Here is a 12,753-nt window from a genome sequence, read left to right as displayed (position 1 = left end):
CCCACAAACAAGAAAGAATTGTGAGAGTGGCAGGCCTTGAACAGCCAGAAAGCCTGTTAACACCCCGAGGGTCTGTAAGTGCCTTCATCAGCTTTTTTGCCAAAGCTGCCTTTGCAAAGGGTCATCCTGGGAGCAGATGGAATGACAGCACGGTGTGAAAGATGAGAGGGAAGGAGAAGAGGGTACACGGAGGTGTCTGGGCAACGCTGCCATCCATCAGCAAAGGGAAGCAGCTGCCGGACCCCTGAGTGTAAAGGGAAAGAGTCTTGGGTAGCCCATTTGATTTACTTTCACCACATTCCCTGCACAGGCTGCCATGGTCCAGTATTGCCATGACCCCTCATCTGCAATGAGCTTATCCAGCACCCATGCCTGCAAGATGCAACAGTCACTCTCTGTGCTCCTCAGGGTGCCTGATTTAGGACACTTACCATGTCAAGCAGATACAAAAGAGCCTCTGGGCCTGAGTGGCAGGACCTGAGGACACAGGAGCTGGCACGTCCAAGAGGAGAAAATCCTTTCACCCCGCAGAGTTCCTGACCTGTGCTGAGAGCTGGACAGTTCCCATAGAACTCCAATGCTCCCAATCTGCCCTCAAAACTTGAATCCGGTCCTGACACCGCTGATGTATAGGTAAGTTCAGTGCAGAAAATGGCACATATCTGTCCTTTACACCCAACGCTGTCAGGGTGAGGCTCACAGCCAGCCTGGGCAGGTTTAGAGTTCACCAAACGCTTATTTATGCAGAAAGCCCATTTAGATGTGCTTTGCAATCCCACATCGTATATGAGAGCCACCTCTGTCACACGAGCACATATGTAAACCCTTCAAGATGACCTGAATTTACCCCATTTCATTCTCATAAAAGCACTAGGCTCCTCATTTTCATGCTTTAAGTAGTGATGGACACACAGCACTGGGCACTGTTCTGCTCAACCATTTCTGGCTTCTGCTTTGGAAAAGAAATCAGAAACTTGACAAGGCACTGGAGCACCTTGCTGGGGTCAGAACAGAGTGGGATTTTTCCATAAGATTTTCTAGTTTTCAGCATATCAGCATGCTTCACCAAATGTAACACACAATTATAATCTAACTTTTATGAAACTCTCCTCAGGTTGGGCAAGTTTCTAACATCCAGAGTTGGATTTCTGATAACTAAAGGAGAAGATTAAGAAAAAGGCAAACAAGCTCCTGCTGCACAATGGTACTGTCTTCATGTGTAAAGTTGAAAACTCAGGGCCGGGGTCATCTCCAGGACAGACCAGTCAGGTCACTAAAAGCTTACATGAGTGAAAGAGGTGACCACACATACTAATGGTATTTGCAGCTATTAAGTATCAAGAAAGTATTGGGATGGTCTGGGAAAGCACCTTGGGCAAGCACCACTACTTGTCCTGTTTTCAGGCTTATTTGAAGCCATAAATGGGTAGAGCCAGGGACAGCGTTTGGGCTACATAAATCCTTAGACAGTATAGACATTTCTTAGCAGCTCCTTCTGGAATTCTCCTCTTGGAACCACTTCTCTTCCATATAAGTGCCTACACACTGGATGTTATAGTCCACCGGTCAGGGCTGGCAGATGGTATGGAAAGCTTACACACAAGTTTCCTGAGTCTCTCCAGGGTTTCAGCATGTGAAAGCCTCAGCTGTCATTGCGGTGAGAGACTGAATGACACAATCTCGAGATCTCCCCCAAAATTCGGTTCCCTTCCAGCAGCTACAATTCTCTGAAATTCGCAAAAGGTGCTGCAACATTATAAGCTGATGATATCACCCAGGACACTGGTAAATGGCTCAAAGGTCCCAAGCGCTGCTTGCTGGTAACCATGGCACTATAAATTCTGTTTGCTAAATACTGGCCCTGAAAGGGAAGGCAAAGGTGAGAAGCTCACAGAAGACAGGCCACAGTGCATGTTGCTAAGCCACTGAGCAATAACATGTTGTGTGTCTCACGGGTGTGATGGCATCAGTCAGAACAGGCATGTGACTCAGCCCTACCAGCATTGAATCGGTCCTTGCAAAGCACATACCTAGATTTCATTTCTACTCCTGATCACATGCAGGGGATACCAGAAGAAGAAAACAAAACTCAGCAAGGAGACCCTTCCAATTTAATTCTGTTAATAGTACCATACCATCAAAATACCAAACTGCCAAACAGGCTAATTTTGCAAACACTGGATACTTCCTTGATGCAAGATATCCAGCCAGGCCTTTTTGAGTTCACCCACCACTACTCAGTCAGTAGGAGTTCAATTAAGTTCCCAGGCATCAGGAACTACCACTTTCAGCCATCCCAAGCTTTGGAGATGAGGCTGGGGTTGGACAGGAAAGCCAGGAGTGAACTGGGCCTTGGGAGCCAACTTTCCATTGACGTCCGACTGAGAAGCAAAGAGCTTTGATGCTGCTTAATAAAATGCAGCACAGAGATCTCAGTGCTCATGAAATAACCAGCTGGAAGTGGCCTGGCCAGACTATGCCAGTACCGGAACCTGAGCCCAACAGTGCATCTTCCCTTTTATGTTTTCTTTGAAACTTTTTAGCAAGTCTGGATCACCCCTAGACTAATCAGGTTACATAGAGGCTGGTTTTGCATGCCTAATATGCTTTACCTCACCATTGCTCCAGGAGCAGGGATGCACAGCACTGCATTTTCTCCAGGTGGTTCAGCCTCTCTAAGACTCTGTACTGCTCCATAAAGACTGTCCTTTGGCTTAAAAAAAAAACCCAACAAACTTATGTCCCCATTGGGACCACATGCCTTTTAAAACGTTACCTGTCTGTCCTACAGCCTGAACATCAGCCAGGGAAAGAGGGAGAAGGAAAGCAAGCAGCCTCTGCGTGTTGCAGATTCAGTGCAGTCAGCAGCCACTCTGCCAAATCACTCCTGTTCTCTCTGGCATGTTGGGTTTAAGGGCAGGATAAGGCTCTCTCCTTTCACCTTTCCTGGCCACACTATGCAGGTGTTTCTTGCAAGTATGAGTGTTGAAGAGCCCCGAGTTCTTCTGCAGACGCTAAACTGAATGTGGTTAGTTCAAGTCATAATTTACCAATACCAGCTGGCTCCTGGGATGAGCAGAAACATGCTGGGGTCAGGATGCGTAAAGTAACCATATTAAATTATTTTTCATTGGCTGCCTGTGCTCGTGCTCGTGAATGCAGTTTGTGCATAACTCATGAAAGGAGCTGTGGTGAGGGCAGGTGAAGGAGAGGATGAGGTTCATGCTCCCCATGATTGCAGTGTGGCTAGTCTAGCAGGCACCATGTAAAGTCCTTTATGAAGAGCAACTGCTGCACTGATGCTCAGAACGGGGCAGAAAACTCACATCAGGAATCCCACTTCTGCTGGGAGGTTCCTGCCCTTAACAGCTAGCAATCTCTCAAAAGAGACGAGGTCAAGGATCAGTGCGTGGATCGGGATGGAATAAAAACAGTGTCTATTGCTCCCTTCCCCCAGCTCCCTGCAGCACATGAAAACGTGATGTGGAAAAGTCCAAATTCACTCTCTCTAATTCTCTTGATTCCTACACAAACCAGCCCTGTTCTTCTTTAGCACCACAGCATAACCTCCAGAAAACTAGTTAAGTGAGGTTTTTTTTCAGAAAGTCTGCTCTCACAGCATTTTTAACTCAATTTAGGGCACCAACACAACCGGCTTCTCTTCTTGCACTCAAAATTATTAACCAACAAGCTTTCTACCCCACATCTGTGACAGTTTCAGGGACAGGTCAGCACTAAACCTCTGGTTTGGAAACTGGCTTTTTTTATGACATACGGCTCAGACTCAAAGAACTGTATATAGGATCAAAGTGAAGTTTGGTCCCATTATGTCAGTGGCAGTATTCTCATGCTGCATAAAGGTTCCCCGAGCCCTGAGCCTTTAAATATAAGTGTACCACCCACTGCATAAAAACCTCTGTCTCAGAGGTTCAATACTCCCGTTAAACACCAAATGTCTGAGGGGCACTTGCTATGTCTTCCATCAGTGAACACTAGTTATGTGGGAGAGCATGTGTACTGTTGCACATATGGATGCTATTCACAGCTTTCTAACTCCTCTTTTTCATTTCAGTCTCTGCTTCAGAAGAGAAGTGGCCTTTACCATCAGTAAGTGATGCCTGCGGTTCTCTGTAGCTTACAGACAATGCAGGTGCTGAGCAGAGTCTGGATGCTTTGAAGTCACTATGGGCTGGAAATGCTTTTTCAGAAGATGCTGTGCCAAAGTTTAGATATAGGAAGAGAGCACCATGGATGTTAAAAAGACAGCATATAACTCTTCTCAGTATCTGGGAGAGAAACCATCGGGTCCTTCACCACTGTACCGGCAGCACTATCTGTGCCCACTGCTTGGTTACCTTCTTGCACAGCTCCACCTGGCGAATTGAGTGTTTGCAGAGGGAAAGTTAGTGCAAAAGGAAAGCCCACAGTCTTCCCTGCTAACGTCTTCTCAGGACCCAGTTCAACCATAATGCTTGTTACTTTGGACTTCAGAGAGAGGTCTACTTGGCATGAATTCTTCATATTTTTCAGTCTCTGGATCCTCTCTGCCCTCCATCAGGTTGCATTCAACATCTGGATCTGTGCACTCTTTGGAGCAAGGACTCATTGCTCACATACATATGACAACTAGCAGATATCAGCCAGATAGTACTGCAATATCAGTAACAGAATACAGCCGTGATTTTAAATAAAGAACCATTACAAACCTGCTTAGTTTTCCGGTGAGAGTTTCACCAAATTAGGACTGCAGGATCCACTCCAAATATACCACCTATTGCGTGCTAACCACACTAAGCTCTTTTAAAAAACAGTTTCTATATGACGAAAAGCCCTAATTAAGCACATAGCAGCAGAGGCAAGTTCGCTGTATTACCTTGTTGAAGGCACACTCAGTTAATCCTTGCGGAAAGTCCCCTCCAGTCCCCTGAAGTCATTGTAACATACACACAAGTGTGCGTGCATGAGTATAAATAAAAAAATGCATCATGGGCCTTGGTCACCAAATCTGGCCTTATTTGTAAGTGCTTCACTTGCCACAGCCTTTTCTAGCCTTGTTGCAGTGGGGAGGAGGAAGGTGTCACCTGTTGGTGTCCTTGACAGATGTAAGTGTGGGCATGTGAGGGGAGGCATTTTAGAAATAGAGAAGGAGGAAAAACTGTTCTCGGCAGCAAGAAAGGGTCCAGCACAGCCCCTTGATGAGAGATCCAACTCTTCACAAAAATGAACACTACTTGACGTGAAAGGGAATTAGGGGCTGGAAAAAAGGCAGAGCCGTGCATCTCTGCTCTCAGAGCAATGGAGAGCGGTACTAAAGGCAAAGCATATTCAGCATGCAAAACCAGCCTCTACGTAACCTGCTCAGAAAGTTTCTAAGAAAACATAAAAGAAAAGTATGTTTTTTGGACCATATTCGTGACAAAGCTGTTGCACAATCACCTCTGTCCCCTATGGCATGTATTTCTCATAAGCTGCAAGATCTGAGCCACCTTCTGGTGAAATTTTAAGATCTTATGGCAGCTTTGGGTTTTGTTCATAATTGTTTGTGCTTTCCAAGAACAAAACAAAACAAACAACAAACAAACAAACACACACAAACAACAAAACAAACCTGTTTGGGTTTAATGATTTTCTCCAAAATGCTGAAACAGAAGAATTTGTTTCCTTGTTATTAGCTTCCTTGTGTACCTGAAATTACTGAGAGGAAGAACATTTTCATAGTGTTTTACAGATGCTGCTCTCCTCCTTCATCCATTTCATCATCTTATGTTCTCAGGCTTGCATACATGCGTAAACTTCACTGTACACAGCAGTGAGCATGGTCAGACCATCCTGGGTTCTGGGCAGTGCCATAATGCAGCCACTAATAGGACTATGCGTAGTTCAGCATCTGGTGTAGCCTCTGTTCAGGATGTTACAGAAAAGGAAAGGCCCCATGAGCTAATATGTTAGTTATTTATCTCTGGCTTCAGCTTCTTTAACCAGAAGCAATTGTATCCTTGAAGCATGGTGAAAGAATACTGATTTAAAGTGTGTCTTTATGCACTCGCATTCAAGCACACATGTGCATGTGCACTAGAGCCTCCAACAGAATTGCAGTGAGGATGCACACGAACCCCGTTCTCCCATGTGTTAAGAGTGCCAGAAAGCCACAGTGAAAGAGAAGCATTCTCCACTTAGCTGAGCACTGGGGAACCTGTATTTCAAGTCATTTCTGTTTGAAGAACTAAGCTGAACTCCCCTGCAACCCAGGTGGGAGGCAGAGCAGCTCTCCCTCCCAGCAGGGACACCAGCTGCAGAGGTCCCCAGAGCCCTCGACACGCAGAGGACAGCTGGCAGCACAGCCCGCCCCGAGAGAAGGAAACCTCTGAAGCAAGGCATGTGCTAGTTCCCCAAAGGCCTGACCTGGAAAACATCAGAGACAGCAGCTCTGCCAACCCTCGACAAGCTGAAGGTCAGAGAAACAGGAGTCTGGGAAGACGTTGCTTAGGTACCAGGAAGCAGGGACAGGTCCTTCAACCTCCACCGCCCAGGGCCATGAAAAGTGCCCGATATCTCATCGTTATTTCATCAACATTTAGGCAACCTGGGATGTTCCAGCTTAAAGCAAATTTGGGCAGGAGACTGCAAGTGTTCCCAACATGAGGGATGCCCCATCTTCTACACAACCACACAGCTGCCATACCAGAACTGGGTAGAACTGGAAAATTATACCATATATTAATGTGGCATGTGAGAGTGTTATGGTTTAGCTTTTGTTCATATTTAATGAGAGGGCGGGAGAGGAGGGGGTTATGGGAGGGGTGAGATCATGATAGATGAAGAGAACTTGCTTGGCTAACTCTCCATAGCCTGTAGCTACTGCAATATTTATGAAAGGGAAGGTGCAGCTTGGCAAGTTAACCTGCCTGAAATTGGAAGGTTTCAGATGAAAGGGAAACCCTGCAAAGTAGAACTGAGCTTTGCTTAAGAGGAGCGCGATGGCAGGGAAGGCAAAGCTATCTATCTCCTCACCAAGAGTTTCCACTTCTGAATGATTCGCTTTGCCCTACCCCCAAAAAAACCCACAAAAGAAAGCAACCTGGCCAGGCCTGCCCATCCCAGAGCCCAAGGTGCCTACAAACATCAAAATCATCCTCCTCCATTCAGAAGTCCTCTGGCATGTGTTAACACTGCACAATTGCACTGCCTGTGAATGTGGAAGGGTCTTATCCTGATGTTGTCTTATTTCTACTGCATTTTGCTGAATTTTGACGCTATTTGCATAGACAGGGAAGGGCCCTTGGCTGTCCATTACAGATCTGCTTTTCAAGAGGAAACCTTGAAGATGCTATCATTAATGGCATTTCCTGCTTCCTATACAATTCTTATTAACTTAAAAAAAAAAAAAAAAAAACAACTGTCAATATTACCAAGATTTCTTCTTTAATAAACACTGCATCAGTATAGGGCTTAGAACTTTTAAGAAGGAAAAAATATCATTTAGATGAAAAAAGTATGAATGTCAAGATCTTGCAAAATATTCCCTTGTTTTCTTTTTAGAATAAGACACGAAAACAACTTTGCAAAATTTCAGAAAGAAATATTTGATATAATATAGATAAATTTTAATTAAGATCTTGCCTGCAGACAGACCTGCAGCCCTGGCATCTACATTCTTATCTACCAGCACTCTGTGCGTGCAGGGATGGGTTGCTTTATTCACTTAACTGTTTCCTCCAAAGCAAGGTGACAAGCTGCTGGAATTGGAGGAGAGCTTATTTTTCAACTTGGATGAAAAATCTAGATGTTTCGCACTCTCTCCACCCACCAAAAAAAGAAGGGTTTCAACCAAACTGGATGAGTGGCAGTGCTTTCTATTGCTTTCATTTTTTTAATTACAATTTCCCTAATTTTGATCTCAACCTATCAGTTAAAACAAAAGAGCAGTCTGAAAGTTTCAGACAACAATGGTGCGATTTTTCCAGCAGTTTTTCCTTATTGTCCCTCCCTTCCCACGCCAGCCCTGGCGCACGGGGGCCGGGGAGGGGAGCGCTTGGCACTGTAAAGGTTCTCACACCCCTCTCTGTCTAGACCAGGGCTACGTCTGATTTTCTACCACCCCAAGGCTACAATTTCCAGTGAAAAAATTATTAAATTCAAAACCATCTGCCCATCTCAGCTCCTTCTGAGAAGTCAAAACCTGTCAGAGGCCAAATTCTCATGTCTGGCATCAGAAACCCTCCTGCCCATTTTGCATCTTTAACGTCATTGTTGCTCAACCCATAATATTAAATGCTCACACAACAGATTTGAGGCAGGGATGGACCTTCACATAAAGTAGGAATTTCACAGGGGCACTGAGAAAAGAGTGGATGTAGCATGGGGAGGAATAAATCAATTTACATTTAGTCCTCACTTGAGTCGTGCTGCTGTCCTCTGACCTTTCACTCCAGAGACCTTCAACTCAAGCTTGCCTGCTGCCGACCGGCCCAGGGTTTCATTTGCAGCATTAATCACAGTCAGCCCTCCCCGACATCTCGGTGGCAAGCCAGGGTCAGCGTTGGTGTGCTGGGAGGGGAGGAGGAACAAGGGTAGTCAGTCAATCTGCTGCCTGGTGTCGTGAGTGATTTATGACCCGCTTCAAGCGCAGCCATTGATCTGTCCTGCTTTCCCCAGCGTGCTTGTCAGCGTGTAATAAAGCCAATGGGAATTCCTGGGTGTTGAGTCAAAGAGCTTAAGTATGCTCAGGTTTGCTTATTTAGAAAAACACACCTGAAGTCTCCCCATTTGGGAAGCAGCTCAAGATTTACAATCCTGTAGAAATTTGCAAGGGTAAGAACAAGAAATACAACCCCAACCAGCCCTTCAGGCAGCCAGCCAATTAATCTTTCCTTTGCTGTCTGCCGCTTGTTCACCTTTCTGCCTTCAGCAGTTTTGGAAGATCTAAGCCAGGCAGCAGCGGTGACTTCCTCCCGTCTGGCCCGCAGTGAACCCCCGAGAGCCGTCCCAGAGGTGAACCCAGCAATTCCCTGGGCTGCATCTCCCATCAGGGCTGCTCTGGAAATCACCTGCCGCTCGGCACGGGCTGCCCTCGAGGCCAGGACGAGCGCCGTGTGCTCCCCACCTGCAGCTGACAAGCAAACGTCCGCACAGCTCGGGGACAGCTTGAACTCAGAGCACCAACAACCCCACCAGTTCTGGGACTCGAGGACCTTTCTAAGAATGGCTCTCTCATCAGCTGGGGTTGCTGCAAGGAGGGAGGAGGTACAGCAGCGAGCTAGGTGAGACAAAACATGTCTGTGCCATTGGCATTGCAGGACAGCACAGAGCACTGATGTCTCTCCCACTGCTCCCAGGAGGTTCCCTGAAGCCACAGCCCACATGTGGGTTTCCATCCATAGGTTGAAGGAGAACATGGGCTGAAGGGCAGGTGAGGTACTTTGCCCAAAACACAACATATGTAACATCACCAGCCACAGGGGGCTTAATATTGGTCTGCCCTTGCAGGGTCTGGCATTAATTGCAGCATCAGTGACTTCTCACTTCCACTACCCAACAAGAAGAAAACATTGCTCTACTGCTTCACATTTAAAATACTGAAAGGGTAACACATTTGTCCATTACAATGAAGGAAGGCATCTCGTTTTCTTGCTTTGTACTTGATTAAAAAACCCCACCCAAAACAAATAAGAAAAAATCCCTAACAAAACAAACTCCTATTTTCTCATACCACATTTTGAATGAAAACATTTGCATCTCAGATCAGAAATGTCATGCAAAGATGTCAGCAAGCTCCCAAAATTCCACTAGTCAAGGGTAGTTCTCGTAAATGTAGTGTTTTCAATATGTTCTTCTTTTTCTAGTCGGAAAACATTGACTTTTGAAACTAGTTAGAAAGAAGTTTATAAGCCCCAGCAGTATTTATTCTGACAAAATATTCACTTTCTCTGCAAATAAAATTCCTATTAATGATTACTAAGCAGTAGAATGAGACTGCGGAGCTGTTCCACAGATCTTATTAAAACTGCTAAGCTAGGAGCACGACATGCTCCATTTCAGAACACTCATGAATGCTCAGGTTCTCTGGAAAGGCAGGGGTGAACCATTTACATCAGGTATCTCAAAAATCACAGAATTCTCAGTCAGTGGTCATTTAGAAGATGTTGGCGTCCATTCAATGGATTTAAAATTTCAGCTACTGTACATGTTGTAACAATCAAACTGCATGAAAAGAGACACAGAGAGCGGCAAGTTCCTAAGAAATATTAGTGCCAAGTCTTATTGAGTAATGAAGGAAAATGTTCACCAATGGGACTTTCCACAAGTCTTATCAGTTATCAAAAACCCCCCAAGAGACACACATTCCCCATTCTTGCTTTTTTTCTGGGATGAACTTCCCAGCACCCTGAGGAGGAGGGAGAGGAGGAGAAGTAATAGAAAAATCCTTCTTGAGAAAAGCATTCATGTAAATGCCATTAAAATGTTGATATTTAAAACACCTACTTGCATTTGGACAGCCTGGGAAGGTCAGCCCACAGTGGCGCTGGATTCCCCAGCCCAGTGCATAGAACAGCTTCTGGTTTTGCCCAGCCAAGCACGATTTTCAATAAAGTGAATTCACATTATTGTATCTTCCCATCCTGCCACACAAAAGGACTAGGATAGGTGAAAAGAGGTGATCTCACAGGAAAAGAGGCCATTTTGTGGCCCAGATAATAATTACTATGGCAGAAAGAGGGATTTCTTGCCTTCTGTACTTCAGTGTTTACTTGTCCTCCCCAGTCCCATCAGAGGTGCCACTTCAAGGAGGGCAGAGACACTGAATACACCAGCACTGAGAGTGACAGCATCTCTCATGTACATTAACACCACTAACTCCTTCTCCTTTCTGGGACTGCTTTTGTGGCTTTTCTTGTCCAGAAGGCAAGTCTCAGGGTAATAAAACCAGTCAGCTTGTCCCTACCAGCAACACAGATGCTGTCTCATCTCTGTAGCAGAGGGAAGCTTTGCCCCAACAGACTGCCTGGCTAAATCCTACTGTAGCAACCAGCTGGAGTCTGCATGTTAACAGCACACACATCCGAAAGCAGCTGGGCATCTTCTGCAAATGTTGGCATTCACAGTCGAGCACTCGGAGCCCTGTTCGTGGAAAAAAAATGTCTGTGTTGCAGTCCTTGCAGCAGGGAGGTCTTAGCTTTATAATCGAGCGCAGGAGCCGTTTCTCTGAAAATCCAGGGACCAGCACAGAATAAAGTGGCTGCATGGGAAAAGGCTTTGCTGGTACAATTTGACGTCAGTGTTAATATCCACCCAACCAAACAGGAATAAGTCAAGAAATATATGGCAGCCCCTCAGTGGTAAAAGATTTACAGGGGTCTGGGGACATTGGTTTATACTTGGGGACATTGGTTTATACTGGCTGAAAATCCAGCCCTAAATATCTTACAAAATTTGGTAGTGATTGCTTCATCTCAGAGTTTTAGGGAAGACAGAGGCAAATTTGCAGCTGTGACTTCTCCAAAATCACGCAGTAGGTACCCAGCAAGAGAAGTACTGCCTTTGAAACAGCTCATACTGTGCCAAACACTCCCTCATGCCCTCCCAGATAAAGGTAAAGGAGTTGTTCTTCCACCTCCCAGATCAAGACTTGAATAAGGCAATTAATTTAAAGAGGGCAATTTGATTAGACTCAGGTTTGCCTGAGGTAAAAAAACATCCATTAACTAACATCAGCTAATGGGAAGGTGCTCAGTGTGCCCTGGTCTTTCTGGCTACATCAGTTGGGAATGTGTATTTGGGTGGATTCGTCAGAGCTAAAGGTGACAAGTTGGGGTTCACCGTGATACACTGCAAGCTTGCTCTCTTTCAGACTTCACATAGGAAACAACCCAAGATGCTCAGCTCCTCACAACACTGACAGCAAGAATGGGCGGAAGGGCAAATAATGCACAGATACCTGCCTGTGTACTCCGGAGCCCTGACACTGCCCCAGGGCAGGAGCTGCCACAGCAAAAAAAACCACAGTGGTAAATTCACCTCCAACAAGCAGCAGCATAAAGCCATCAGTGGAAGGTGGGAGATACTACCATGGTGGGAAATGCTCCCATGATCAGGCCACAGCTAGCTTGTCTCACTGGCTCAAACACCTATAAATCCCACATCCCTACACTAAGGGATAACCTTATAGCCACAGCTTCATTTACCAGTTTGAATGTGGTTTGTTAAACCTATTTAAACACCAGGTGACAACCTTTCCTGGAGGACCACACAGGCAATTATGGAAAAACTCAGTGTGGATACAGAGCCATTGCTGCTCTGGTGCTATGTTTGCACTCAGTCAAGGATGCTGGAAAGTGCTTTGTGCATAAACATTCTCAGTGACTGTGCGTATATCCACCCACTCATCTGGGCTCATTCACTGCTCTGCAGTATTTTCTAGGAAGAGTCTGATGATGAGCAGCCCACATTGTCATGGCCTGAGGTACATGGCCACCAAACACATACGTATCCATTTAATTTGGCGGCAGAAGCAGCAATGACTCTTGGGATACTCAATAAAGTCAGAGTCACTAAGGAGAGAACCAGCTATCCCAATCACACTGAGGCCTTTGAGAGCATTTGTCAGTATTGTCATAAGACAGTATCTGCTGGTTCATGTACCAGCAGATTCATTTAGCACTAAATGTTTAACATTTTTATTCACTCCAGTTGTTTGAGCCAACCTTGCAGAGGAGACCTACATACACATCACTACCCCACTGCCCTGTTGGGCTT

The sequence above is a fragment of the Columba livia genome, chromosome 9 (genome assembly GCF_036013475.1).
Source record: "Columba livia isolate bColLiv1 breed racing homer chromosome 9, bColLiv1.pat.W.v2, whole genome shotgun sequence".
NCBI lineage: Eukaryota > Metazoa > Chordata > Aves > Columbiformes > Columbidae > Columba > Columba livia.
This window is presented reverse-complemented; position numbering follows the sequence as displayed.